Source organism: Gobio gobio, assembly GCF_949357685.1.
Source record: "Gobio gobio genome assembly, chromosome: 12".
NCBI classification, from domain to species: Eukaryota; Metazoa; Chordata; class Actinopteri; order Cypriniformes; family Gobionidae; genus Gobio; species Gobio gobio.
Window position 1 is genome coordinate 2,487,363 of NC_137105.1, and position 24,796 is coordinate 2,512,158.

The window sequence follows — 24,796 nt, forward strand, 5'->3', positions numbered from 1 at the left end:
CCTCCTCCTCTCCCTCCTGGATCTTCTCCTCTCCCTCCTCCTCTCCCTCCTGGACCTTCTCCTCTCCCTCCTGGACCTTCTCCTCTCCCTCCTGGACCTCCTCCTCTCCCTCCTGGACCTTCTCCTCTCCCTCCTGGACCTTCTCTTCTCCCTCCTGGACCTTCTCCTCTCCCTCCTGGACCTTCTCCTCTCCCTCCTGCACCTCCTCCTCTCCCTCCTGGACCTTCTCCTCTCCCTCCTCCTCTCCCTCCTGGACCTTCTCCTCTCCCTCCTGGATCTTCTCCTCTCCCTCCTGGACCTCCTCCTCTCCCTCCTGGATCTTCTCCTCTCCCTCCTGGACCTTCTTCTCCTCTCCCTCCTGGACCTTCTTCTCCTCTCCCTCCTGGACCTTCTTCTCCTCTCCCTCCTGGACCTCCTCCTCTCCCTCCTGGACCTTCTCCTCTCCCTCCTGGACCTGCTCCTCTCCCTCCTGGACCTTCTCCTCTCCCTCCTGGACCTTCTCCTCTCCCTCCTGGATCTTCTCCTCTCCCTCCTGGACCTTCTCCTCTCCCTCCTGGACCTTCTCCTCTCCCTCCTGGACCTTCTCCTCTCCCTCCTGGACCTTCTCCTCTCCCTCCTGGATCTTCTCTTCTCCCTCCTGGATCTTCTCCTCTCCCTCCTGGATCTTCTCCTCGCCCTCCTGGACCTTCTCCTCTCCCTCCTGGACCTTCTCCTCTCCCTCCTGGACCTTCTCCTCTCCCTCCTGGATCTTCTCCTCTCCCTCCTGGACCTTCTTCTCCTCTCCCTCCTGGACCTTCTTCTCCTCTCCCTCCTGGACCTTCTTCTCCTCTCCCTCCTGGACCTCCTCCTCTCCCTCCTGGACCTTCTCCTCTCCCTCCTGGACCTGCTCCTCTCCCTCCTGGACCTTCTTCTCCTCTCCCTCCTGGACCTCCTCCTCTCCCTCCTGGACCTTCTCCTCTCCCTCCTGGACCTGCTCCTCTCCCTCCTGGACCTTCTCCTCTCCCTCCTGGACCTTCTCCTCTCCCTCCTGGATCTTCTCCTCTCCCTCCTGGACCTTCTCCTCTCCCTCCTGGACCTTCTCCTCTCCCTCCTGGACCTTCTCCTCTCCCTCCTGGACCTTCTCCTCTCCCTCCTGGACCTCCTCCTCTCCCTCCTGGATCTTCTCCTCTCCCTCCTCCTCTCCCTTCTGGACCTTCTCCTCTCCCTCCTGGACCTTCTCCTCTCCCTCCTGGACCTCCTCCTCTCCCTCCTGGACCTTCTCCTCTCCCTCCTGGACCTTCTCTTCTCCCTCCTGGACCTTCTCCTCTCCCTCCTGGACCTTCTCCTCTCCCTCCTGCACCTCCTCCTCTCCCTCCTGGACCTTCTCCTCTCCCTCCTCCTCTCCCTCCTGGACCTTCTCCTCTCCCTCCTGGATCTTCTCCTCTCCCTCCTGGACCTCCTCCTCTCCCTCCTGGATCTTCTCCTCTCCCTCCTGGACCTTCTTCTCCTCTCCCTCCTGGACCTTCTTCTCCTCTCCCTCCTGGACCTTCTTCTCCTCTCCCTCCTGGACCTCCTCCTCTCCCTCCTGGACCTTCTCCTCTCCCTCCTGGACCTGCTCCTCTCCCTCCTGGACCTTCTCCTCTCCCTCCTGGACCTTCTCCTCTCCCTCCTGGATCTTCTCCTCTCCCTCCTGGACCTTCTCCTCTCCCTCCTGGACCTTCTCCTCTCCCTCCTGGACCTTCTCCTCTCCCTCCTGGATCTTCTCTTCTCCCTCCTGGACCTTCTCCTCTCCCTCCTGGACCTTCTCCTCTCCCTCCTGGATCTTCTCTTCTCCCTCCTGGACCTTCTCCTCTCCCTCCTGGACCTTCTCCTCTCCCTCCTGGACCTTCTCCTCTCCCTCCTGGACCTTCTCCTCTCCCTCCTGGACCTCCTCCTCTCCCTCCTTGACCTCCTCCTCTCCCTCCTGGACCTCCTCCTCTCCCTCCTGGACCTCCTCCTCTCCCTCCTGGACCTTCTCCTCTCCCTCCTGGATCTTCTCCTCTCCCTCCTGGACCTTCTCCTCTCCCTCCTGGACCTTCTCCTCTCCCTCCTGGACCTTCTCCTCTCCCTCCTGGACCTTCTCCTCTCCCTCCTGGACCTGCTCCTCTCCCTCCTGGATCTTCTCCTCTCCCTCCTGGACCTTCTCCTCTCCCTCCTGGACCTTCTCCTCTCCCTCCTGGACCTTCTCCTCTCCCTCCTGGACCTTCTCCTCTCCCTCCTGGACCTGCTCCTCTCCCTCCTGGACCTTCTCCTCTCCCTCCTGGACCTTCTCCTCTCCCTCCTGGACCTTCTCCTCTCCCTCCTGGACCTTCTCCTCTCCCTCCTGGACCTGCTCCTCTCCCTCCTGGACCTTCTCCTCTCCCTCCTGGATCTTCTCCTCTCCCTCCTGGATCTTCTCCTCTCCCTCCTGGACTTTCTCCTAAACTGTGCACTCTGAACTTGCTTTTATAAATGTGGTCACAGAATTAGCAACAAGTGTCTTCAATTTTGAGTCGTTGTGTGTAATGAATGACGCCAGGTGTGTTCATTGTGTTCAAATATTGCTGACTGTGGCAAGCATTTTGCATCACATGAGCTTTCATTTGAGAATATGAGCAGAGTTCTTTTGCAACTTGTGTTTTAGCAAGGAAAAATGTGTTAAGATTTATGAGAACGGAGGATTGTGTTTTGTGAATTGTGTCTTCATGTGAAATGTGTTTATGATATTGGAAAATGATGGCTAGATTTAGTAAATGTGTTTAGACAACTGGTCATTTGGTTTAGAGGATTGGCTTTTGTGTTTTAGCATTTAGGAAAAACTGTAATATCATAATTATGAATTTGCATGCCATCATTTCGATTTTTAATTTCAACTTTTAATTTCAAAATTATGCCTTTCTATGTCACAATTGACATTTCATGTCATCATTTTGACTTTTTCCACTATAATTTTGTCTAAGTGTGTCATAATTATGACTTTGAATGTCATTATTTCGACTTTTTAATGTCGATAATTATGACGATTAAATAATAAAAAGACATGATAATTCATAATTATGACATAAAAGTCAAAATTATGGTGAAACGTCATAATTGTGACACGCTTACCTTTAATATCATAATTATGAATTAGCATGTCATAATTTCGAAATTATGCCTTTCTATGTCACAATTTGGACTTTTCCACTATAATTCTGTCAAAGCGTGTCATAATTAGCACATCAATTATGACGTTCAAAGTCATACTTATGACACAATTTCATAATTATTACTTTGAATATCATAATGTCAGAATTATGATTTTTTTCCCCTCTTATGTGTCATCCATAGGGTTCTCATATCACAGCTAGTAGGAACATGTACCATGTGGGTGTGGTTTCCCCAAATCTAATCCCATACAACACCTTTAAGTTGATTTGGCTGCTAAACTAGTTTGTATTAGCAATTACTGCTCGGATGGGTGTGGTCTGTGCGCGGCGTTGGCCAATCAGAGCAGGGATCCCGCTGTGGGCGGGGCGCGGTTTGTTGCAGCGAGTCGGTCCAACAATAGAAAGTGGGCCGTACCATCCGCAGCCGGAGGGGTGGAGTCACACACACACACACACACACACACACACACTGACATCCAGAACATCGCTTCTCCTGGGAAAAGGAGCGCAAGCTTGATCCAGAAAGGTTTAACGCTCGTTTGTGACTATTATGGGATGCTGTGACGGTTAATCAAGCCGATCGTTGTTGACGAACACACGCCTGTGTGTTCATCGTGGATCCCATTTCTCTGATCCCGAGCTCCGGTGTTTTTAACGGGATCCACACCAGCTGTACATCAGGACTGTATTTCTGCAATGAACTGGATATTTTAAGGAATAACCGCAACGACATGGAATAATAAGAGCGTTTATTCAGGTATGATGATGTTTTATGAATGCTTGTTTAGATAATTGCAAATAAAGTGTTCAGATTTGCATTAGTCCCTCCTCTGGCTGATGCATTGTCCGTGTAAACCAACACTGCTTTAGCTTGGCCCCATTCAGGACTGGCTGACAGGTGTGGGTTGAATTATGCATGCACGTGAAATAACTTGCATAATGCAGCCTAACGCATCCCGCGTGCACGAGCATTGCATATTACACGCGACACGTTTGTTTGCATTAAATGCATAAGAAGATTTTCTTTTTTCTCAGTGCCCTGAGGTTTCAAGATTGATGCATTCAAGGGGGAAGGGGGGGGGGGGGGGATCCATCACATCTGTATGGCAAACACAAGGCAAACTATCACACCGAGATGCGATGCAGTTTGCATGCTCGTGCACTCCGGATTATTGCTGGGATGGCATGCCAAATATTCCCCACTATATAACTATAATGCATAACGCAAATGCATCCAGTAATGGTGCAAATGCACATTTGAGAGCAGTTTTGTGCATGCAGGGGGAAGGGCTGGAAGACTCGCTTTGTGAAACCCGAGACTTCAGAAAGCACAAAGCATCTCAGCGCACGTGCACTTCATACTTTCCCCCGTTCCCGTGCTCTCTAACGCGTGAACGCCTTGTCCAGTTGTCGTGCTTTCTTGTTATTATGATATTAGAGGAGGAATGATTCGTTCGAATGAATCGGTTAGTTCAAAGAACCGATTCGTATAGCGTGTTTTTTTAATAGAAATGTGGTTATGCTGCCTCTGTTATGTAATATCAAATGTTTTTTACTCCTAAACAAAGTTCTTTCTTCGCCTTTGCTTGGATGGTTAACCAACGGTTCGAATCATCTAAAAAGAACCGATTCGAAAGAACGATTCGAACGCGTGTCGACTCAAGATTCCAAAGCTCCATTGGCTTGATTGTATTGCCAAAGCATTAACATAAACCTTATATAATGCTCTAATATCTTATCTAAAACACAGATTAAGCTGGTAAGTGTGTTTTGGAACAGTTTCCATAAGCTGTAATATTCCAAAATACACATTTAGTGTGCATGTCATTTTCCCCTCTTTTAAAGGGTTAACTTGCTGAATATCAGACATTGCAGTGTCACGTGTGTGCATTAATGATGATAAATGGGTCATGTTGACTTCAGTTCCTCAGAAAAGTTTGTTTTTTCTCTGGTCTGGATGATTGTTTTGTCCAGATCAGCTTTCATGCGGCTTCTATATACGGAATAACTGACTCTGGGCCTGTGGATTATTAGAAAATAAAGCACACCTGAGGTGGTGAAGGTGTTCATTATGCTCTGATAATTCATGGCCTGGAGTGAATTATTCTGCTTATACTCCGCTCACCAGTTGCTCAGATGCTGTATCTCAACACGTGTGTCAGGTTTGTGTCCTTAAAACGCTCTGTGTGTGTGTGTGTGTGTGTGACTAGTTTCTCACACATCTCATCCCACGCCTCCGTCACTAATTCATAAACGTCATTTTACAGCCAATGGAGGCTTGAGCCACTGACAGCAGACAAATGCAGTTATTAATGGTTATTAATGCAGTTATTAATGGTTATTAATGCAGTTATTAATGCAGTTATTAATGGTTATTAATGCAGTTATTAAGGGTTATTAATGCAGCTATTAATGTGGTTATTATTGCAGCTATTAATGTGGTTATTAATGCAGCTATTAATGTGGTTATTAATGCAGCTATTAATGTGGTTATTAATGCAGCTATTAATGTGGTTATTAATGCAGCTATTAATGTGGTTATTAATGCAGCTATTAATGGTTATTAATGCAGCTATTAATGTGGTTATTAATGCAGCTATTAATGTGGTTATTAATGGAGTTATTAATGCAGTTATTAATGGTTATTAATGCAGCTATTAATGTGGTTATTAATGCAGTTATTAATGTGGTTATTAATGCAGTTATTAGTGTGGTGGTTATTAATGCAGTTATTAATGTGGTTATTAATGCAGTTATTAATGTGGTGGTTATTAATGCAGTTATTAGTGTGGTGGTTATTAATGCAGTTATTAATGTGGTTATTAATGCAGTTATTAATGTGGTGGTTATTAATGCAGTTATTTATGCAGTTATTAATGTGGTGGTTATTAATGCAGTTATTAATTCAGTTATTAATGCAGTTATTAATGTGGTGGTTATTAATGCAGTTATTAATGCGCTTATTAATGCAGTTATTAATGCAGTTATTAATGCGCTTATTAATGCAGTTATTAATGCGCTTATTAATGCAGTTATTAATGCGCTTATTAATGCAGTTATTAATGCAGTTATTAATGCGCTTATTAATGCGCTTATTAATGCAGTTATTAATGCGCTTATTAATGCAGTTATTAATGCGCTTATTAATGCAGTTATTAATGCGCTTATTAATGCAGTTATTAATGCGCTTATTAATGCAGTTATTAATGCAGTTATTAATGCGCTTATTAATGCAGTTATTAATGCGCTTATTAATGCAGTTATTAATGCGCTTATTAATGCAGTTATTAATGCGCTTATTAATGCAGTTATTAATGCAGTTATTAATGCGCTTATTAATGCAGTTATTAATGCAGTTATTAATGTGGTTATTAATGCAGTTATTAATGCCGTTATTAGAGAGAGAGAGACAGAGAGGATGCATTAATATTTTGGCCGATACAGATAACCGATAATTCTTTATATTTGAAAGCTGATAACTGATATTTTGGCCGATAAACCTAAATCCAAATTTTTATATAATTTTTGAGAGCCTGATTACAAAAACTAAAGTCTGATCTTTAAAAGCACATGAACTAAACCAGCCTGCATGTCTCACTGGAAGAACTTCCCTGGGGCAACCCATAATACACACCAATACACACACATATCACCAGCTTCAGCGTCAAAGGCGACAAAAATACAATTGTGCGGACGTGGGATGAGATGTGTGAGAAACTAGTCACACACACACACACACACACACACACACACACATACACACACACACACACACACACACACACACACACACACACACACACACACACACACACACACACACACACACACACACACACAGAGCGTTTTAAGGACACAAACCTGACACACGTGTTGAGATACAGCATCTGAGCAACTGGTGAGCGGAGTATAAGCAGAATAATTCACTCCAGGCCATGAATTATCAGAGCATAATGAACACCTTCACCACCTCAGGTGTGCTTTATTTTCTAATAATCCACAGGCCCAGAGTCAGTTATTCCGTATATAAATGGCACGTTAAGATTTATGAGTGATGCAAGTGAAGTGTTGAGGTATACAGGAGTGATGGAGTGATGGAGTGATGGAGTGATGGAGATGGAGTGATGGAGTGATGGAGATGGAGTGATGGAGTGATGGAGTGATGGAGATGGAGTGATGGAGTGATGGAGTGATGGAGATGGAGTGATGGAGTGATGGAGATGGAGTGATGGAGTGATGGAGTGATGGAGTGATGGAGTGATGGAGTGATGGAGTGATGGAGATGGAGTGATGGAGTGATGGAGTGATGGTGTGCCGTTAAAGAGAGAAAATGGAGGCTGAAGCCCCAGCTGTGAAGATGCCTCACACACAAGAGTCTTTGTTCAGGCTTTCTGTCGGACGGGCGGCCCACAAAGATGCCTCTGTGTGTGTGTGTGTGTGTGTGTGTGTGTGTTGTCATCACGCAGCGGAGATGCCATGCTTTGACAGATGAAAGTCTGAAAGTCTTCAGTACCTGCACTTCTGTGTTGACTCTTATCACAGTTATCATTACAACTGAACGGTTTATTTAATGCACATATTAATAATTGAAGAAAAGACGCATTATCTCTGGATTACAGTTTTCTGAAGCTTTACACTGCTGTGGTAGAGATCAGAGATATTCTGAGCGCTCTAACGCATGTCAAGGCTTATTTAAAATAATTTAATAACTTGAAAATACATCTCAAGGACATATCTTCAATTTATATAATATATGCTCACGCTGCACCGTAATACAAGTCACCAAATACACATGCCATCAAAATCACAAAATAAACTATTCATATTAAAATATTGAAAGATGTAATCAAAACAATAATATGAAATATAAAATAAAACACTAAAATATTTACAAATAATACATATTATATTATATTAAAAAACGTTAACATTAATTAATACAAAAATTACAAATAAACATGACATTTTGAAGTAGAAACACTGAAATAGTATTTTGACAACTTTTTAATAAAAATTCATGTAAGTAAAACTTGTTAATAAAAATGGACCTTTGGCATGTTAAGTAAAAATTATAAAGTGAAAAGTCAAAATTATGAAATCCTAAGTCATATTTATGAGGTCAACTGTCAAAATTATGATATACTTTCTCATACTTAAATTCTGACATACTTATGAGGTAAAAAGTTAAAATGATGGCATATTAAGTCATAATTATGAGGGGAAAAGTCAAAATGATGGCATATTAAGTAATATTTATGAGGTAAATAGTCAATATTATGACGTACGAAGTCATTATTATGAGGTACACAGTCAAAATTAAGATATAATTATGAGGTAAAATGTCAATATTATGATATACTAAGTCATAATTATGAAGGAAAAGGTAGAATTTATGACATTATCATAATTATGAGGTGAAAAGTCGAAATGATGACATACTGTCCTATTTATGGGGTGAAATGTTGAAATTATGACATACTAAGTCATATTTATGAGGTATAAAGTAAAAATTATGACATTTCCTCTTTATGAGGTGAAATGTTGAAATTATGACGTCCTTTATGTGGGGAAAAAGTTGAAATTATGACAGACTAAGTCATATTTATGAGGTAGAAAATCGAAATGATGACATAAGTTATATTTATGAAGGGAAAAGTTCAAATTTTGACATATTAAGTTATATTTATGAGGTAAAATGTCAAAGTATGACATAAGTTATATTTATGAGGTAAATAGTCAAAATTATGACATACTAAGTCATAATTCTGAGGGAAAAAGTTCAAATTAAGTAAGTTATATTTATGTGGTAAAATGGCAATATTATGACATACTAAGTCATAGTTATGAGGTAAAATGTCAAATGTATGACGTCATAATTATGAGGTAGAAAATCGAAATTATGACTTACTAAGTCATAGTTATGAGGTAAAATGTTGAAATTATAACATACTAAGTCATATTTATGAGGTAAAATGTTGCAATTATGACATACTAAGTCATATTTATGAGGTAAAATGTTGAAATTATGACATACTGTCATAGTTATGAGGTAAAATGTTGAAATTATGACATACTAAGTCATATTTATGAGGTAAAAATGTGAAATTATGACATACTAAGTCATAATTATGGTAAAAAGTTGAAATTATGACATACTAAGTCATAATTATGAGGTAAAAAGTTGAAATTACCACATACCATTACCAAGTCATATTTATGAGGTAGAAAATCGAAATTATGACATACTGTCATATTTATGAGGTAGAAAATCGAAATGATGACAAGTTATATTTATGAAGGAAAAAGTCAAATTATGACTGTCATAATTATGAGGTAGAAAATCGAAATTATGACATACTTTCATATTTATGAGGTAGAAATTCGAAATTATGATATACTAAGTCATATTTATGAGGTAAAATTATTTCTGAAATCACGTTTGGCATGATTGTATATGGTATTTTTGCTGCTGGACTTTAATGGCTGTGAAATGCTGAAGAAAAGCCTCAAATGAATGTGTTTTGCTCAATCACACCCGTCATTAGTGCAGTCAGATCTTCTTTCTTTTGAATTCTGACGCTTTGTTTGGTCTCGGCCTTGATTGATTCATACGGAGAGCCATGGCCTGCTCTAGCCGGGACTTCCCATAGCGCGCGGCCGGTTGTTGGTTTTGGTGGAGGATATGATATGCGCTCAGATCCCCAGAGGCGAGTGTGGCGTCCGCTTACACGCCCTGCCTTCGCGGATTCCTTTGTCCTCACACACAGGTGATGATCCTGTTCTCTGCTGCTCTGTTTACTTCATCCCCTGCTTCTGTGGGAAGTCAAGCTCATTCAGATTCACATTTGAATATTCAAATTATGCTCAATGACTTTGGGCTGGTGTTTCCAAAACCTGTTTTGGGTGAGGCTTGCTTTATGAGTAGCATATCACTACACTTTATCACTTTACACTTTACACTTTACACTAGCTGGAAAAATCCCACAGACCCGACTTATGTGGCGTTCACACCGGACGCGATTCGCGCGAATAATTACTTGCGCGAATCGCGCGTGACATTCACTGCACAACAGACGCGAATTCGCGTCATGGGCGGGGCTTCCGCCAGCGGCTCGTCTCGTTGAGAAATGTCTGACATGGGCTGTGTTTACATGTCTTTTTTTTGTTAAAATCTACTGTTATGTGTGACAAAACGTAGTTTTAAGACTTTTTCAGTCGATAATGTAGTTGTTTAAAGCTCAAATCTGTGGTTTATTTATATAAAGAGTGCCTATTTGAACATTTTATCTGCCGTTGTCGGAGTTGTGAGCTCCAGTGGATCAGCGGCGCTCAGCGCACGTCAAAGCCGGCGAGGGCAACCTTTCCTCGGCCAGTCCTTCTGCCGCTGGCTCTGATGTCTCGAGCTATAATTCGTCTTGTAACGGCCGATCTTTGCTCTCATGGATCTATAATTTGTTCCCTGGCAAATCGTTTAGTCTGAGGGCAAAGAGAAGTTTCATTACTTTATATTTTTAGGCTATAACTGTACGTTGCAGTTGTAACGTTAGCCTACTAGCACTGACTTTGAATGTTTGACTGCATTGTTTGCTTTATTTCATGTATAGCTTGTTATACATTACTTATACTTTTGTATTATTGATCATATATAAACTTGCATTTAACAAAAAGAGACTGGGTTGTGTTTCATGTCATTTAATGTTATCACAGTGATAATCATATTGTCTGAACCAGATTTTAATATGCAGATTTTCTCCTCATTGTTACTAGAGCAAGCTCCTGATTGGTTAACGCGGTGCGAAATATCCGCCAAAGTTCAGATTTTTCAACTTGAGCGATTCGCGCGATTCCCGCGAATTGCGCGTTCAAAACGCTCAATTCGCGTCCTTCGCGCCGCCTCAATCGCGTGAATCGCGCGAATCTCGCCGCATCAATCGCGCGAATCGCGCCTCAGAATGCCATTTCGCGTCTCTGCATTGATTTAACATGTAAATCACTCGCGCGAATCGCGTCCGGTGTGAACGCACCATTAGAACTGTAAACAATCGCCTAGCAACCACTCAGAACACCTTAGCAACCATATGGCAGTGTCCCGGCAACTATCAGAACATCCCAGCCAGCATCATTTTAATGTATTGAATAATCAGTCAATATGAGGTAAAATGTTGAAATTATGTTGCTAAGTCATAATTATGTCATATTTATGAGGTAAAAAGTCAGCATTTTGACAAACTACGGTCAACACACAGCAGAGGTGTTTCTAAACGAATCAGTCTGAATGAACGGCTCAATGACCCGCTTGTTTCATTTGAGTGAATGATTGAATGACTCACCCGTTTCGTTCCCGATTGGATCAGCGTCTCGCTTGTTTCATTCCCATTGTAGAACGAATCATTTGAGTGAATAATTCAATGACTCCTGAATGGATCAGCGTCCCGCTTGTTTCATTCCCATTGTAGAACGAATCATTTGAGTGAATAATAAAATGACCCCGGAATGGATCAGCGTGTTTAAATGAATCATTTGAGTGAATGATTCAATGACTCACCCGTTTCGTTCCCGATTGGATCAGCGTCTCGCTTGTTTCATTCCCATTGTAGAACGAATCATTTGAGTGAATGATTCAGTGACTCACCTGTTACGTTCCTGAATGGATCAGCGTCCCGCTTGTTTCATTCCCATTGTAGAACAAATCATTTGAGTGAATAATTCAATGACTCCTGAATGGATCAGCGTCCCGCTTGTTTCATTCCCATTGTAGAACGAATCATTTGAGTGAATGATTCAATGACTCCTGAATGGATCAGCGTCCCACTTGTTTCATTCCCATTGTAGAACGAATCATTTGAGTGAATAATAAAATGACCCCGGAATGGATCAGCGTGTTTAAATGAATCATTTGAGTGAATGATTCAATGACTCACCCGTTTCGTTCCCGATTGGATCAGCGTCTCGCTTGTTTCATTCCCATTGTAGAACGAATCATTTGAGTGAATAATTCAATGACTCCTGAATGGATCAGCGTCCCGCTTGTTTCATTCCCATTGTAGAACGAATCATTTGAGTGAATAATTCAATGACTCCTGAATGGATCAGCGTCCCGCTTGTTTCATTCCCATTGTAGAACGAATCATTTGAGTGAATAATTCAATGACTCCTGAATGGATCAGCGTCCCGCTTGTTTCATTCCCATTGTAGAACGAATCATTTGAGTGAATAATTCAATGACTCCTGAATGGATCAGCGTGTTTAAATGAATCATTTGAGTGAATGATTCAATGACTCACCCGTTTCGTTCCCGATTGGATCAGCGTCCCGCTTATTTAATTCCCGTTGTAAAATGAATCATTTGAGTGAATGATTCAATGACTCCTGAATGGATCAGCATGTTTAAATTAATCGTTTGAGTGGATGAATCATAATGATTCACTCATAACATTCGCTCACTGGACCATTGGACTGAAAACTTTCCCGGCGTTTAGTGGCTTAAAATGATCTGATTCATTATTTTAACGCATTAAGGATTTAAAATTAATCGCATGCATTAACACGTTAACGTAAACAGCCATAACAATAAATATAACTTAGTGTGTCATAATTTCGACTTGTCATTTCATATATTTAGGCCTGTCGCGATTGGTCGATACAATCGACTGCGTCAACGCTGATAATTAGTCGACGTCAATATTTTTAGGTGACTGGGTAATTTGGGTTTGGGTACGATATGAAATTGTATTAGTACCGGTTCTTTAAAAATTACAGCACTCTAATAAGAGCAGTATTTCCTAATGTGCGTCGATGTGTGACAGCAGGAGTGAGGACGTGTGTGTGACCGTTCACTAAACAATGGAAGCAGAACAGTCACATATATACACGCGCAACTCAGGAAAAATAACGCAACAGAAAAGTGTGGCGCGGCCGGACTCTGAACTGAAGCGCAGCCGCACACACGCCTTTCACTCAGACAGATCGCAACGCCAGTTTCGCGGATTATTGGGTTTGAATGGTTAAAAATCTGTAAAAATGCAGGTCCTGGCGAGTATTCTGGTAAACGCAGTCGGATTTGTCTTTAGTGAACGTATACAGAGTTGAATCGGGTGTTACAATGACTTTGGTCCGTGCAGCTCTTAAAGGGCCGGACCTGATATTCTGTGTGAAGCAGGGCAGGAACATTCCGGACAAGTGAGTTTTTAGAGTTTTTTAACCCTAAAACAATGATAAAACAATCAATAGTAAGTTCAGCCATTTTATTCAATTACTTTTACAGTTTTTTTGCCATAGTATCGTATCAAGGTATTTTAGTCTGGTATCGTATCGAAGTCATAATGTTGGTATCGTGACAACACGGTTCTATATATAAAGTATTTGCTGATATTCTCTTTTTTTGTTATGTTGGTTTACAAATTTGTAAATTTTTACTCTTTTAGTTTTACATTTTGTCAAGGGCTTGTTTACATTTGTACTTTTTTTATAGTACACTACTGAAGGCCAAAGTAAATTAAATGTTTTTAAGTAAAAAAAATTAAAATTATTGCAATAAATCAGTCAATAGATTAATCAATAAATTAGTCGATAGAGCAATCAACAAATTAGTCGATAGATGAATCAATGAATTAGTCGATAGATCAATCAATAAAGTAGTTGATAGATTACTCGCTTAACCGGCAAATTAGTCGATAGATTACTCGCTTAATCAATAAATTACTCGTTAGATTGCTCAATCGATAAATTAGTCGATAGATTAATCAATATAAAAATAGTCGTTAGTGGCAGCCCTACATATAGTCATAAATTCCTGATTTTCCTAACATGGTGTAAGAGGTATAGTGTTTTATGACATCCAGCTGAAGTGGATGAGCAGGAGTTATGCAGTGTTGCGGCTCGGCTCTCCACTCGCCTCATGCTCACTGATGCTCAATTACTGCAGCAGAGGAGGCTGTGCGGCTTCACCTCCTCCGCTCGCTTCTTCCACACACACCGCGGCGGATGACGGAGCGCTGCTAAATGCATCTGACCCCAATCTTCTTCTGCCCAGAATGAGGGATGTGTGTGTGTGTGTGTGTGTGTGTGCGAACTACCGACTGGTTTGAATTAAGGGCCAATATTTACACAGAGTGGGTGGCCGTTCAATTATGGTGTGCTGTGCAAAACTTCTTGTGATTTGCATGCGTTTCCCAGAGTTCAGTTCTGCCCTTTCTCTGTTCGCTCATCATAAACAAGCACTTACCGCGTCCTTTACCGGCCGAATCCGGCTGAGCGGTTACTCGCCATCAGCAAGCGCTTGATTGTTGCATGAAGCTTGTGATGAATGACTCACGGCCAATCACAGGCTAATGGGACGCGCATGCCAATTAGCAGCGCATTAGCCAATCAGAGATAAGCATGATTTTATATCTTTTATATCCCGCTTGTTTCATTCCCATTGTAGAACGAATCATCTGAGTGAACGATTCAATGACTCACCCGTTTCGTTCCTGAATGGATCAGCGTCCCGCTTGTTTCATTCCCATTGTAGAACGAATCATCTGAGTGAATGATTCAATGACTCACCCATTTAGTTCCTGAATGGATCAGCGTCCCACTTGTTTAATTTGCATTGTAGAACGAATCATCTGAGTGAATGATTCAATGACTCACCCATTTAGTTCCTGAATGGATCAGCGTCCCACTTGTTTAATTTGCATTGTAGAACGAATCATCTGAGGGAATGATTCAATGACTCACCCGTTTCATTCCTGAATGGATCAGCGTCCCGCTTGTTCCATTCCCGTTGTAAAACGAATCATCTGAGTGAATGATTCAATGACTCACCCGTTTCGTTTCTGAATGGATCAGCGTCTCGCTTGTTTCATTCCCGTTGTAGAACGAATCATCTGAGCGAATGATTCAATGACTCACCCATTTTGTTCCTGAATGGATCAGCGTCCCACTTGTTTCATTCCCGTTGTAGAACGAATCATCTGAGTGAATGATTCAATGACTCACCCGTTTCGCTCCTGAATGGATCAGCGTCCCACTTGTTTCATTCCCATTGTAGAATGAATCATCTGAGTGAATGACTCAATGACTCACCCGTTTCGCTCCTGAATGGATCAGCGTCCCGCTTGTTTCATTCCCGTTGTAAAACGAATCATCTGAGTGAATGATTCAATGACTCACCCGTTTCGTTTCTGAATGGATCAGCGTCTCGCTTGTTTCATTCCCGTTGTAGAACGAATCATCTGAGCGAATGATTCAATGACTCACCCATTTTGTTCCTGAATGGATCAGCGTCCCACTTGTTTCATTCCCGTTGTAGAACGAATCATCTGAGTGAATGATTCAATGACTCACCCGTTTCATTCCTGAATGGATCAGCGTCCCGCTTGTTTCATTCCCGTTGTAAAACGAATCATCTGAGTGAATGATTCAATGACTCACCCGTTTCGTTTCTGAATGGATCAGCGTCTCGCTTGTTTCATTCCCGTTGTAGAACGAATCATCTGAGCGAATGATTCAATGACTCACCCATTTTGTTCCTGAATGGATCAGCGTCCCACTTGTTTCATTCCCGTTGTAGAACGAATCATCTGAGTGAATGATTCAATGACTCACCCGTTTCGCTCCTGAATGGATCAGCGTCCCACTTGTTTCATTCCCATTGTAGAATGAATCATCTGAGTGAATGACTCAATGACTCACCCGTTTCGCTCCTGAATGGATCAGCGTCCCGCTTGTTTCAATCCCATTGTAGAATGAATCATCTGAGTGAATGATTCAATGACTCACCCGTTTCGTTCCTGAATGGATCAGCGTCCCGCTTGTTTCAATCCCATTGTAGAATGAATCATCTGAGTGAATGATTCAATGACTCACCCGTTTCGCTCCTGAATGGATCAGCGTCCCGCTTGTTTCAATCCCATTGTAGAATGAATCATCTGAGTGAATGATTCAATGACTCACCCGTTTCGCTCCTGAATGGATCAGCATCCCGCTTGTTCCATTCCCATTGTAGAACGAATCATCTGAGTGTGCAGATAAATGACTTATTGATCATTTGGATGTGTTCATTCATAATCATCAGAAACAGAATTTTCCTATTTTTGTTGATCTATTCCTTTAATTCTGTCAGTGTGATCAGAGTGAATGCATTTATTAGCCGCTAATGGCAACTCCTGGAGATTGAAGTCCTTGTGATCTCCATATGTAGAGAGATCTGATGGAGGAAACTCACTCCTACTTCATCCTCCGCCTCTCTCTGGGCTTATTTTTATGCTCTGCCTCCAGACAGAATGTGGCACACACACAAAAAGAGTGAGAGACGAGAAGAGAAGTGCGTAAAAAAACACCAGAGATAGAAAGTAAGTGTGTGTGTGTGTGTGTGGGTATAAGATGAGAAATATTCCTTCTGTTTGATTTCTCTGGGCGAGAGAGAGAGAGAAAACAACAGATCGCCTGTGCGGGTTTAGCTATAACTGAAATACGGCTAATGTAGGATCATAGGTGTCTTTAAAAATCAATGTTCTGATGCATTGTATTTCATGATGTGAAATAATATTACAATTTAAAAAAAGATGAGTAAAGTTTGATGACAAACCGCGATGTTGGCATTACAAAGCCTAGCCTGAAAGTTTAAAATAACTGAAGGTTTTACTCAGAGAAAGTTAAAAAAGTTACACGTTGCTAGCATTATTCAACACATTGCTGACATGTTTTAGCATGATGCTAGCATGAATTAACTGGTTATTAGCATGATTAGCATGTTACTAGCATGAATTAGCATGTTTATAACATTATTCAACACATTGCTGACATGTTTTAGCATGTTGTTAGCATGAATTAACCAGTTATTAGCATGATTAGCATGTTACTAGCATAAATTAGCATGTTGATAACATGATTCAACACATTGCTGACATGTTTTAGCATTTTGTTAGCATTAATTAACGGGTTATTAGCATGATTAGCATGTTTACTAGCATTAATTAGCATTTTATTAACATGATATAACACATTGCCAACATTAATTAGCATGTTGCTAACATGTTTTAGCATTTATTAACACATTGCGAACGTGAATTAGCATGTTTTACCATTAATTAGCATATTGCTAGCACAAATTTGCATGTTGCTAGCATGAATTATCATGTTGTTAACAAGTTTTAACACATTGCTAGCATGAATTAACAGGTTATTAGCATGAATTAGCATGTTTATAACATGATTCAACACATTGCTGACATGTTTTAGCATGTTGTTAGCATGAATTAACCAGTTATTAGCATGATTAGCATGTTTACTAGCATTAATTAGCATGTTGTTAACATGATATAACACATTGCCAACATTAATTAGCATGTTGCTAGCATGTTTTAACATTGGTTAGCACATTGCGAACGTGAATTAACATGTTTTAACATTAATTAGCATATTGCTAACACAAATTCGCATGTTACTAGCATGAATTAACATGTTTCTACCATGATTCAACACATTGCTGACATGTATTAGCATTTTTGCTAGCATGAATTACATGTTAACATGATTTAGCACATTGCTAACATTAATTAGCATGTTGTTAACATGCTAACTAAAATGGTAAAACATTGTAAAAAAGATGTTAATTCATACTAGAAACTTGTCTTAATGTATTATATCTTACTAGCAATATGTTAATTCGTTAATAATTTAACAATGTGCTAAAACATGCTAATTAATTCTTGCAAAGTGTTAAATCATGGTAGCAATGTATTAAAGCATGTTAATAACATGCTAATTATTGTTAGCAATGAGTTAAAACCAGTTAATTCATACTACCAAAATGCTATTTCATGTTAGCAATGTGTTAAAACATGTTAACAAAACACAATAATTAATACTAACAACATGTTATAACATGCTACCAAAATGCTAATTAATGTTAGCAATGTAGCAAAACATGCTAGCAACATGCTAATTCGTGTTAGCAACATGCTAATTCCTGTTAACAATGTATGAAAACATGTTACCAACACGATAATTAATGTTAACAACATGTTAAAACATGCCACCAACATGCTAATTCATGTTAGCAATTTGGCAAAAAACATGCTAGCAGAATGCTAATTAATGTAAGCAAAACAAGCTAATCACTGATAACAATGTATGAAAACATGTTAGCAAAACAATTAATGTTAACAAAATGTTAAAACATGCTACCAAAATGCTTATTCCTGCTATCAATGTGTGAAAACATGTTAGCAAAACCCGATAATTAATGTTAACAACATGCTAATTCATTCTAGCAACATGATAATTCCTGTTAACAATGTATGAAACCAATGCTAATAACACGATAATTATCAACATGTTAAAACATGCTACCAAAATGCTAATTCATGCTAGCAATGTAGCAAAACATGCCACCAAAATGCTATTTCATGCTAGCAATGTAGCAAAACATGCTTATTTCTGCTATCAATGTGTGAAAACATGTTAGCAAAACCCGATAATTAATGTTAACATGCTAATTCATTCTAGCAATATGATATTTCCTGTTAACAATGTATGAAACCAATGCTAATAACACGATAATTATCAGCAACATGTTAAAACATGCTACCAAAATGCTAATTCATGATAGCAATGTGGCAAAAAATGCTACCAAGATGCTAATTCATGCTAGCAATGTAGCAAAACATGCTAGCAACGTGCTAATTCATGTTAACAATGTATGAAACCAATGTTAATTGTTGTTAACAAAATATTAAAGTTAGCAATGTCTTGCTTTCTTTCTCCTTTCGCTTCACTAAATTTAAAGCTTATAAAAACGTTCATACGGCTTTGTCATGCCAACATTCACTCATGTATTATAGTTAGAGGTCAGAGGTCACAGATGAGCCCCTGAGGGTTGTACTGGTTACATAAATGTTGTCCGCGGCTCGTCTTCTGACTCAGCCGATGCGTCCTGATTGGCCGAGGAGATGCAGATTCACACACACTCGAGCCTGAGCCTCATCATCAAACACTGATCTATTGCGATGCTAATGCTACAGGGATGAGAGCGCCATCATCTGCACTGATATACATGAGTGTGGCTCAGGAATGTGTTGCCAGATATTAATATTTATATTCAGCAAGGACGCGTTAAATGGATCAGAAGTGACAGTGTCTTTAGCTAGATGCTTATTAAAGCTTCACTAGCAGTGCTAAGTCATGCTATCAAAATGCTAAAATATGCTAAAATATGTTAAGTCATGCAATCAATATACTAAAATATGTTATCAACATGCTAAAAAGTTTTAACAACATGTTAAGTCATCCAATCAATATGCTAGCAACATGTTTAAAAATGCTAGCAAACATGCTAAGTCATGCTATCAACATGCTAAAATATGCTAGCAAAATGCTAAGTAATGCTATCAACATGCAAAAAAAGGCTAGCAACATGCTAAGTCATGCTAGTAAACATGCTAATTAGTGCTAGAAATGTGTTAAAAATGCTAGCAATGTGTTAAAACATGCTAGCAAAATGCTACGTTGTGTTAACATTATATTAAAACATGCTTGCAATGTGTAATAGAAAAATGTTAAAACATGTTAGCAAACATGATAATTCATGTTAGCAATGTGTTAAAATGTTCCAATTCATGCTAGCAATGTGGTAGAACATGCTAGTAAACTTGTTAATTCATGTTCGCAAAGTGTTAAATAATTGTAAACTGTTCATTCAAGCTAGCACCGTGTTAAAGCATGCTAGCAATGTGCTAATTCATAATAGCAGCAGGGTAATTCATGCTAGCAAACATGCTACATCATGCTACCAATAAGGCTAATTAGTGCTAACAATGTGTTAAAACACGCTATCAACATGCTAAAAATGTTAGCAGCATGCTAAAACATGTCATTGACATGACCATTTCTGTTAGCAATGTGCTAAAAACTTCTAATTCATAAAAACAGTAATGATGATAAATTCAGCTTTGATCACAGGAATAAATGACACTTTACTGTATATTCACATAGAGAACATGATCTACACTGGAGGAATATTACACTATTTTTACTGTATTTATGATCAAATAAAAGCCTTGGTGAGCAGAAGAGACTCTTTTAAAAACATTAAAACGTTTTACCGACCCCAACCCTGTAAGTGGATTTTTCTTTACCCAATTGGCAAAATGTTTGTGTAATTGTTTTTTAAAGATGAACTTCATTAAATTATGTTGTAGTAGATATTTTATTAACTGGAAAACAAAAAAGATGATCAAGAAAATGCTTTTTTTTTGCCATGTGGAGAGATTCAGTTGTGCGAATAATTGTTCAGTGTTTGATTCAGTGATTCAGTTGTGCGAATCGTTTTTCAGTGTTTGATTCAGTGATTCAGTTGTGCAAATCGTTTTTCAGAATGTTTGATTCAGTGATTCAGTTGTGTGAATCATTGTTCAGAGTTTGATTCAGTTGTGCGAATCATTTTTCAGTGTTTGATTCAGTGATTCAGTTGTGCGAATCATTTTTCAGTGTTTGATTCAGTGATTCAGTTGTGTGAATCGTTTTTCAGAATGTTTGATTCAGTGATTCAGTTGTGTGAATCATTGTTCAGTGTTTGATTCAGTGATTCAGTTGTGCAAATCATTGTGCAGTTTTTGATTCAGTGATTCAGTTGTGCGAATCATTGTTCATTGTTTGATTGAGTGATTCAGTTGTGCGAATCATTGTTAATTGTTTGATTCAGCGATTCAGTTGTGCGAATCGTTGTTCATTGTTTGATTCAGTGATTCAGTTGTGCGAATCGTTGTTCATTGTTTGATTGAGTGATTCAGTTGTACGAATCGTTGTTCAGTGTTTGATTCAGTGATTCAGTTGTGCGAATCGTTGTTCAGTGTTTGATTCAGTGATTCAGTTGTACGAATCGTTGTTCAGTGTTTGATTCAGTGATTCAGTTGTGCGAATCGTTGTTCAGTGTTTGATTCAGTGATTCAGTTGTATGGATTCGCTCTGCTGTCTGCTCGTTCATCTGTGCCAATTGGCATCACTGGCAATTCGATTTCTTCAGCTTTAAACTCTCAGTCCTCTGGGCTCATTATAAACAAATTAAAGCCTTCTGACGCTGTGTGTGTGTGTGTGTTGAGTCAGCACTGAGACTCTAATGTTTAAAGAGATCAGTTTATCCTCACAGACAGACGTTCACTGGACTCTAAACTGATTTTCAGCTCTTGTGTCTTCAGACAGAAGCTGCTGTTATTCGGCTCAGTTACTCTCGTCTCCCATCATCCTCTCTGTTTGTTTAGTCTCTCTGATTTCTGTTGAAACATCGATCCATGCCACTGATATCCGCCTGATAAACTAGTCAAACGCTCCGGCTTTATTACCAACTTGTGTGATTTTATGCCTTGGATGTGTTTGCGGTTTCTAAGGGTTTAATCACTAAATCCCTGATTTAATTCTCTGCGGTTTGTGTTGGTTTTAAGTTTTGCAACTCGACTGCTGTATTTAATGTGTTCAGTGGAGTTCAGTTTTTATTCATTCCAGTGGTTTGAGTCTTTTGAATCAGTTCTTTAAAAAGATTTGTTCACTGATTCACTTAGTGTTTGAAAGAGTCTGCTCACTAAGGTTGCTTTTATTTGATCATAAATACAGTAAAAATTATGAAATATTACTCCAGTGTAGATCATCTGTTCTCTATGTGAATATATAATGAAGTGTGATTTATTCCTGTGATGAAATCAGCATTACTCCAGTCTTCAGTGTCACATGACCCTTCACTGATCACTCTCATATGAGCTCAAGACACATTTATGATTATTATCAGTGTTGAAAACAGTCATATTTTTGGTGGAAACTGATGCATTTTATTTCTCAGGATTCTTTGATGAATAGAAAGTTCAAAAGAACAGTGTTTATTTGAACATTATAAATGTCTTTACTGTCACTTTTGATCAATTCAATAAATCCTTGATGAATAAAAGAGTTGATTTGACATTAGTGATGATGAACACCTGCTGTTAACAAGCAGATTAGCTGAAGGCAGTGCTTGAAGTGGAAAAAAAAGTGCTGGTACTCACCAGAGGGGGCGGGGCTTTGTTGGGGGCGTGGTTATGGGATTGTTTAGTCAAGATCCATATTTTAAAGCTCTTTCTAACTTGTACTCAGCCTTAAAACAGTTTATTTACAAAGCAAGACCATTGACGGCTCCTCATTACCATGCAGGCCAATGTCAACTTTTCTCTTTCTTTTTTCTAATCAAATAGCAACACAGTTAGACACTATAGCTACAACATGCCACAGGTGTAATATACATCTTTAGTGAAACATCTATTCCCTTAACTTATTATCTGTTATAAATCTACAACTAGTCAACATTTACCACAATAAATACTATAGAATGTGATTAATCAATAGAATTCAAATGGGATGCACATTTTATAATCAGCGTTGCATAGGAACAGCTCGTGCATAGGTAATATATAATCAATATATCGATATATCGCACAATATATGTACAGGACCTCAATAATTTTTTGATGTAATATATCGCCCATTATGTTTACATGATAATGAATGTCACCAACATTTTACTGGATTGTGCTGTCATCTTGTATGTTTTTTGTGACGGAGGCGAAAGTGGTTATCGACAGGTGAAGAAAAGCCGCCATTTGAGGCTTTCCCTGATTTCCCTGATCCGCTGCACATAAAATGTCAACACAGAATGACGAGTGTTAAAGCCGTTTCACAAGGGAACATTTTTATTTACTGTTTATTCAAAACATTTTATTTTTATTTAGGATAGTATATTTTTTACCCTTAATTTCCATGATCTAAAGAATTAAAAGGTTGCCATTTGAAAGTGTGTAGGTCTACTTGCATTATTACGCTGTTATATTAGGATTATATATTCAGTGGCATAAAATAGTCTTAAAATGACAATAATATTGTTTATCGCAATTATTTCTGGGACGATATATCGCGAAACAAAAAGTAGTCGTGACAGACCTACTCGTACAAATGTTTGTTTATACTCGACGCGTCTGCACGAGCGCGAGGGTGTGCGCGTCAAAAATGATGTCATCGCGGAAGGGTCGCTCGTTTATATCACAACATAACCAACAACACCTGTTTTGGATACATTTCCTCTTGGTTTGTCTCACAATCCAATTTTAAAAACGAAAACGAAAACAAACACTGATCACCATAATTATAACCTAAAAATGGAGACTCTTCCCTTCAGTGATTCTGCTTGTTAACAGCAGGCATTCATCACTAATGGCCAATTACTCAATGAATCACTTCATTATCTCTAACTTTAACACGGTTTCAGTGTTACTTTTAACACTCTAACACCTCAAATAAACTGTGAGGAGTGTTAATTTAACACTGCTGTATATATGTGACATTAAATCAGTCTTACAACACACGTTATTCCAAGGCAGATTTACACAAGAGAGAAAAATTAAGATAAAAGGAGAAGAGAATGACATTGTAAATATTTGATATGAGTAGGGTTGGGTACCGAAATCCGGTTCCAATATGGCACCGGTACTTATATAACCGGTATGTACCGGACCGAATCAGAACGCAGATTTCGGTTCCTCATTTCGGTGCCAAAATTCAAACGTGCTTTCGCGTGCTTTGGCTGCACCGAGCCAGAGACAGACGCTCAACGCTGGTCACATCACAACTCATGACAACTATTCAGTGTTTTCAACCACATCATGTTTATTCCAGGTTTCAGACATTTAAATGCTCATAAGTAGGCTACTAGCAACAAAACACCCACTGATGTCTATGAAAGCGGCAATGACAATCCTTTCAGACGGTTATAATTTGACTAACGTTACATGTTTTATTCACATCAGATACATACATGCACATTATATAGTAACTATATTGTTTACTCTATTCTTCTTCCAGTTCACTGGTCACTTACTTTCATGTATTTCGTGAGACGAGAATTAACTCAAGTGTTGTAAATCCGATAGATCCGATTCTGAGGCATAAACTAACATGGCGCCGCCCATTGCGCTTTATAGACCAACTAACACACATTCACTCACACATTTGAACATCAGATAGTTCGTGACACAGTTAAGAAGTTTGTGAATATTTTGAATAAAAAGAAAAAGCTAAATAAACCCGATACAGCTGAGCTGTCAGCGCTATTGCGGCTGCTGTGTGTCATGTGAGAAACATGACGCGTCACCATGGAAACATTAAGGCGATGCGTTCTAAAATATTTAGCCAGAGAAAATGATCATATTTCAAAATAAAGCTGAAGCTCGAAGCTGGTTTGTAGCAGAGCAAGAACACAGACGACTGCTGTTATTACTGTAACTGTTATTTAGAGTTATATTAGGCTTGTTGTAGTTGGGTTAGGTGGCTTAGGTTTTACTGTGAATTTGTAAATAAGTAAATTATAATTTGTAAATAAGTAAATTGTGTTTTGTATTTATTTATATTCATACATTTAAGTATACATTAAACTTTTAATAAATGGTTCAATTTAAATAAAAAACAAATAAATAAAAAGCCATTTAATGTCGTCCACCTCGTTTTGTGGCCTTTTTTTTTTTTTAAGTATCGGTTCAGGCACCGTTTAGGCACCGGAACCGTTTTAAAAGTATCGGTTTGGCACCGGAATCGAAAAAAACCCAAACGATACCCAACCCTAGATATGAGCGACGCGAGGGTCGTTTAAT

The 24,796-nt window shown here is 39.4% G+C and overlaps 1 protein-coding gene across 1 annotated transcript in view; it reads left to right on the forward strand.

Annotated features, from left to right (window-relative positions):
• Nucleotides 1–3,590: 3,590 nt before the first annotated feature.
• wasf1 (WASP family member 1) overlaps nt 3,591–24,796 on the forward strand; it is a gene marked incomplete at its 3' end in the record, with an annotated part of 90,174 nt that continues 68,968 nt past the window's right edge. The window contains 1 exon segment of the mRNA XM_079832202.1: nt 3,591–3,903.